The sequence below is a fragment of the Macaca fascicularis genome, chromosome 5, assembly GCF_037993035.2.
Source record: "Macaca fascicularis isolate 582-1 chromosome 5, T2T-MFA8v1.1".
Lineage (NCBI taxonomy): Eukaryota > Metazoa > Chordata > Mammalia > Primates > Cercopithecidae > Macaca > Macaca fascicularis.
The window spans coordinates 34,281,562-34,288,529 of record NC_088379.1 but is presented as its reverse complement, the minus strand read 5'-3'; the positions used below and the strand labels follow the sequence as shown (position 1 = coordinate 34,288,529).

The 6,968-nt window shown below is 32.9% G+C and overlaps 1 non-coding gene across 1 annotated transcript; it reads left to right on the top strand.

The window, feature by feature from the left end:
• Positions 1–1,644: 1,644 nt before the first annotated feature.
• On the top strand, positions 1,645–1,745 carry LOC123573813 (small nucleolar RNA U13). The gene has a single exon (XR_006698545.1). It is a non-coding gene; the product is annotated as a small nucleolar RNA U13 (small nucleolar RNA).
• Positions 1,746–6,968: the final 5,223 nt, after the last annotated feature.

The window sequence follows — 6,968 nt, the reverse complement described above, 5'->3', positions numbered from 1 at the left end:
ACATGACATGAGTTACTCATTATAGCTAGGAATAGAACTCAAGATTAAATTGTGTCAAGTTATATGGATGGTAATAAAGAAGTAAACAAATAATAATAATAAAATACAAGTCATCTGATTCCCCATCACTCTAAGTAGATTTCTAGAAAGTTCTGGGCAGTAAATTTTTAACAAGACAGAAAGCTCCCAGACATGGAACCTCATCAAATCCTCCACCATCCAGTGAGCAGCAATGATTTTCTCTCCAACAAGGTCTGAAACTCAGCCCTCAAGGGTCGGGAGAGAAGCTATTTCATAAGTGTTCTGCATCACCCCTAGAAGCATGGCTGCTTCTTATACCTTCCATTCTTTTGTTTTGAAAAGTTCTCTTTACTTCTTACTCCCATTCCCTCATTACCATGTTATTTTTATTCCCCATTATAGTTCATTTATATGTATAATTATATATGACATATATACACACAGATATGTGTGTATATGTATATACTAATAGAGACATATACATATTATATGATTATAATCATATAGATTCTGTCCAAATCATTCCATGCATTCTGTGGTTTCTCCATCCTGACAATCCTTACTGATAAAGTCATATAAGTACAAGTTTTGAGGAAGATCCAGACAGAAGTAGCCGGGGCATGGCCACTTTAAATATGGTTTTGGAACGAGTGTCTTTGACCTGTCTGAAAAGACTGGTACAGAGAAGACAACCACATATAGGTAAAATATAAATTCAGAGTAGGGATATCAATAATGAAGTGTTGATGCTAAATCAGCAGGATGCTTGCCTACTTACACTCAGAAATACTCAGAGTTCAAAAAAGAGTGAAACCAGAGTGAGGGTTTGGATAACCTAATCTTTTCAGGTTAATGGACTGCAAGGTCATAAAGTTGAGTTGGTAAAAATAATAGATAAATATTAATGAAATAAAGCTATTCTTGGACTTTGAAGATGCATGATATTATGGTAGTTAAGAATCACGCATTTACGGAAAGATAGTCAAGATTTGAATTCTGGAAGTGCTTCTGTTCAATGGTGGAAATATGGCAATATTTTAAACCTTCAGGTCCTGAGTTTTCTGAAAATGGAAAACCAATCTTAAGTCTCTTTAGTCATATGTGTGTATGTGTTGTATGTTTGTGTGTGTGTGTGTATTCACATATGTGATTACAGGGAAAGTAGGTAGAGAGATAACAACACAAATGTATTTTAAGAATAGGAAGAAAATATATAGAGTGAAAACAACACACATACATAAAAAATAGGAAAGGAAGCAGATAGAGAGATAACAAGAGCCAGGGTGGATGGTTTTCAGCATTATTATCATCACCATCATCTGCATCATTTTCATCACCATCATCGTCAGCAACAGTAGTAGTGGCAACATCCATACTATCACATTAATAATAAAATGCAGTGGTAGCAGAGCTAAAACTATTTTTCAGGGAACTCTATACCCCAGAACTCTTTGCCCTGGGTAGGACCTCTTGATCGTCTAATTTTTTAGACTCTAATAGCCTGAAGGCATGAGCAGAGCCTTTTTAAAGGTTTTCAGAAATATTGCTATAAGCTATATTTTCCCCTAGCATAACAATCTTAAAGCAAGAACCCATTTTAATTTTTAAAAATGTTTTTGATTGATCTTTTTGTATTTCCTGAGCATGATGATTGGGTGTTCATGCACATGTGTGAGATGTGCTACTCTCGAACCTTACGATGTCGGCACATTACCGGTCTGAACTGAGAAGAAAAAAAAAAGTTTTTGATGTTTGTTTTTCATTGAAATATACTTCTCCAATATGACACTGATACAAAATTGAACTATCTAAATCATGATATGTAAGTATCGCAGAGGCTATCCCTTTAACAATATCTATTACTTCCTTTGCTAATAATTTACTTAAAAAACATTTTGGTAATTGTGTTTTAGCAGGCCACTTATTCGGGGAAAAATGTGTCTGACAGTTTCATAGACAATTCAGCTCTTTATTTACTTTTAAAATAAATTTATTTTAAGTTAATATATTGATATTCTTGGTTTTACGTTGATGCATTAAGCCTTTTGTCAATATGAATTAGCTTCTTTATTTTCAATCCACTCTGTGATACTGAAGAGATCAAGATCCTAAGCCATCAGGACCAAACTTATGATAATCGTGAATCCATGAAGGTAAATATAACCTTATGGTTTGATCTATTTGGGTAACCACTGAGCATTTTCAATAACATTTTCACCAGAAACATTCCCAGTATGGAATTCCAAGGTGAAACTGAGTAAACTTACAAGATTTGATTTTCAATCCAATTTATTATGCTCTCTTTATAAAATAAACCATAGATATTTGAAATAGTCATTTGTAGAATTTTGAAAGCTAAAATAATATGTAAATAAGTAATATAAGACGAGATCAATTCCACAAATATGTCTTATAAAAGTACCATATGAATTCATGTAATATTCAAGATGAAAACATCATATGTAACCTAAAATTGTTCATATTTTAAAAATGTATATCTAGCCAGTGTGATAGTCTTCTTATAATTTTGTTATACATATTTTAGTCCACAGTACAAATTTAACAGCTACTTAAAATTGCCTGATTGGTACTTGGAGTTAAAATCTTATGCATGTAAAATTAACATGGAAAGGAAGGCATAGAGGATAAAAACTTTCTTGTTTCAAGCATAACATTGTCATATTCTATTTGAGAGATAATTATATAATAAATTAATAACTATACTCTTTGAAGTTATTTTTCTTTAACATTTTTACAGCACTTACAATTATTACTGCTTTTACAATAGACATCGATTTTGATTCTTGAAGATTCTGAGGCCGTATTTATTAAAGTAATTCATTATTGTAGGAATGGAAAATGCAGTAAGATTAAACAACATATAACTTTTTATATAACGCTACAAGATTTGCTTCTAAAAACGTGAAAATTTGGTATAACAAATAATTAAAGGGAAAAACAAATGTAAATTAAACATAAGATTTTGCTTTCTTCATTAAAAGTAAATTAAGATGTTAGCAAACGATTATCTAAGCTACCCTCCCACTTAGCTCAACCCAGCTGCATCTGTGAGTCAGACTATTTTCAGTTGCTTTTAATTAGAAGTTTTTGTGACTATCTCAGAGGTTGCAAATTAAAGAGAACACTGACCGGCAGAATCTGTACTGCTCTAAAAGGAAGTATCCTAGGGAGATCTCCAAATAGTGATAAAGAATCTCGGTAGTAACAGAAAGGCAATGATAGGGAATGTATCAGAAAGTTAAAAAAAAAAAAAAAAAAAAAAAAAGGAAAGAAAAAGAAAAAAGAAAAAAATGAGAACCACTGAAGTCTCAGACTTGATACTATAAAAATAAGATGCAGAAGACATTAGATGAGTTTGTTTCCTAAGATTAACAAAAATTTGATAAATCTACCAACTAATCAGTGATACCTTAAACTATACTATGTAGCCACATGAGGTAATCTAATTACTCTGATTTGTAGTGCATAATATCAATTTTAAACATTTGCCAAATTTGAGGCAAATTGGTATTTCCAAGACTTTTCTTCCACCCTTCCAAATATCACATAATACTATAGCTCATGCTATTTTCTGTAATGTGAAAAAAACAAAAGCTCTGAGCTCACATTGAAAATTGTGTCCCAGGTTTTTACTTTCATTTTTGATTTTTAAATCTTTAGGCAGCCGGGGCATGGTGAATGCTGGATTTTTAAAACTTAGAGTAAACGATGCCTAAGATATTGTCCTGAAGCAAAATAATTAGCCCAATCCTGTTTCCAACTTAGAACACTTTCTTCTGAAACTCTACTAATAAGCTGGTTTAATGGACTAGGGGTTGCATTTTATATAAACACTAGTATGAATGTTGTTTATAATTATTAAACTACTCTATAAAGTTTGCCCATCTATCTCATATTTATCTATGTATGTACAGCTTTGTATATCTGTACACCTAACTACAGTTTCCATCTCTACTTCCTCCCAAATAAAATCAAGATTAAATCAGTTATAAAAACAGAAAACTCAAAAAACTTTTTCAAAATATCAAAATAGATTTCTTGCTCTCTTATGGTCAAGAGAAGTCTGTCTGGTGTGTTTTCATAAGGAACATGATTACTTTTTATTTTTTAATTCAGTACATTTATATAGCATGTATTGTCAAGTTAGTATATCCATTGATAGGGTAGCAGCTGAGCTATTGTTGTACCATTCCAAAAGGAACAATTAATAAAACCTATTGGATAGGCTCATTTTTTACATAGTCTTGCTTTCTTTCCTCTATACACCAATTCATATAGACTAGTTAGTTTTACCTTATCTCATTAAAGCCATACTGGTTCAATATATTTCCTCGTATATTCCTCAAAAGTACGTACTAACATCATGCTGTATGTTGGCTGTAGAAAAATAAAGATGATGTGCTTCTCCTATTTAATGGTCTTATATTTTACAGAGGGGTTTTGTGTGATTCTTTTACCGTGCCTTAGAAGGCATAGTCCTGCATGCTTATTTAAATATTGTTGCAAAATTAATTCAGAATTTTATATATAATTATTTTCATTTAATGCACATACACATTTCATTAGTTTTCAACAGAATAGAAGCTAAGCCTCATACAACTGTGTTAACAATGATGCAATTCAGATTTTTTTAAGAAAAACTATATAGTGTATAACATACATTGAAAATACAGTATGAAAGGTGTCATGTTGCACAGAAGGGCCTAATTTGTCATTTAGAAGGAGCATATGTCTTTGCTGGTTTTAATGACTGCACTTAAATTTTAAAAATATTTATAGAAAATGCCTTAACCCCAATGTACTGTTTGATCTTTGTGGTTACATAAGGCAAAGTGACTCCATTCACTGTGTATGTCCAGCTCTCCTCAATCTAGTTACCCATTCATTCATTCAGCAGGAGACAAACTCATTTTTATAGTATCAAGTCTGAGATTTCAGTGGTTCTCATTTTTTTTTCTTTTTCTTTACTTCTTAATAGGTACAAAGCATTTTTAAAAATGATTATAGTATTAATAGTTAAGAGAGGCTTCGTTTGAGCAAAACTTTGACAATGTTGTGGGATTCAGCCATGAACAGATGTGAGAAAGAACATCCCAGGCAGACAGAAGCCACAGACCACCTGGTGGCCAATGTGGAAGCCCGTGTGGCTGGAATGAAGTAGGGAGGGAGGACAGGGCAGGAGAGTCAGAAGTCCTGTGGGCGCAGATGACTTCATGCTTTGTAGACCATTTTAAAGACTGTGATTATATCTGAATGAAATGAGGAGTCACTGGATGGTGTCAGCAGAGAAGTGATACAACCCAAAGATGATTTGGAAAGGATCTGTGTTGAGAACAGACTGAGGAGAGAGTATAAGCATGAAGACCAGTTAAGGGACAATTTAGTGAAGGACTCCAGTGAAAGAAGATGAGTGTGACATGGTGGTGAGAAATGGACATGTTCTGAATAGATGTTGAAATTAGATCTATCGGAGGTGCCTGTGGATTGGATGTACAGTTTGAGAGAAATAGAGAAGTCAAGATTAGATAGGGTGGGTTGAAGAGCATCAGATGCTTTATTTTGAACAAGTCAGGTTTAAATAACTTCGATATCCAGGTGGAAATTGCGAGTAGGCAGACAAATACACAGTTTTAGAGTACAGGAGAAATATTCAGACCTGAAAATGCCCCAAGAATTCCTGGCAGTCACTGGCAGATGTTTTACACATAATCAGAAAGAACTCCCTTCAGCCACCACAGTGCAGGCAATGTTCCTTTATTCTTCTCCTGCCACTCTTGCACATACATGTATGGGTATTACTGTTATTTCTCCTAAGCACTGTTGCCCTGACAGGCATTCCAGTTCTTTCCAGAGTAGTGCTTTGTCTGAGGGGTACAAGTATCTTCCCTTTTGATTGCTCAGTGAAAGCCTCTGGTATAATCTTCTATTGCAAGGTGAAGGAATGCGAATTTCTCCAGAGAGAGATTGTGTATGTGTGTGTGTGTGTATATGTGTGTGTGTGTGTGATGATGATGATGATTTTGCCATGGTTGCCACATTCACTAAAATATTTCTTAATGACAATATATTATATCCAACTTAGGTGGGTAGTTGTGACAATATTTAATACTTATATTTATATAAACTTATAAAGATTGACTGCCAGTAGTCATATCCCCTAAAGGGGGCTAAGACTGGGATGTTTCACATAATACTTTGTTGGGAAAGAAAGTTTTCACGGGCACGAATCACAGTAAAATAAACTATGAGTATTAGTATTCCTTTTTTTCTTATTACTAAATGATTTGACCTGCTAAATAACAAAATACATTTTAGATTAGGAAAATATTTTCTTATCTATAAAGACACATTTATTATTTTTATTAATATAACTATAATAATTATACAAATAATTTAATAAATGAAATAATTTAAAATAAATACAAGTTTACAGTATTTTTTTTCTTTTATCATTCTAAGGATAATATAGAATGCTTGCTTATTAAAGGATTCAAACTTCTCAGTAACCTAAAGTTTGATATTTCATTCAATAAAGCTGAGCAGATATTGATGGAACACAAATATCTGAGCACAAATATTTCTCTCAACTGATTCAAATATGTACTGAAAGGAACTGGAAAACGACAAGTATCAAGGATCTATTTCCACCCTTTTCTGTTGCTATTACCATATTTTGCCCAACTTAAGGGACATTGGCCAGTTGGGCAATGGAATTGGTGACTGCCTCTATAGTACTCAGCCTTACAGTTTTCTTTTCTGCAAAATAGGCATTAATAACTCTTCTAGATTATCAATGGGAATAAAATCATTTAATGTATGTAAGGTATTCAGAATAGTTAGCATTACATAGTAAGAGGTATCTTTACTATAATTATGATGTCATTTTATCATTCAATATAATATACCCATTTAAACTGGCTTTCTAT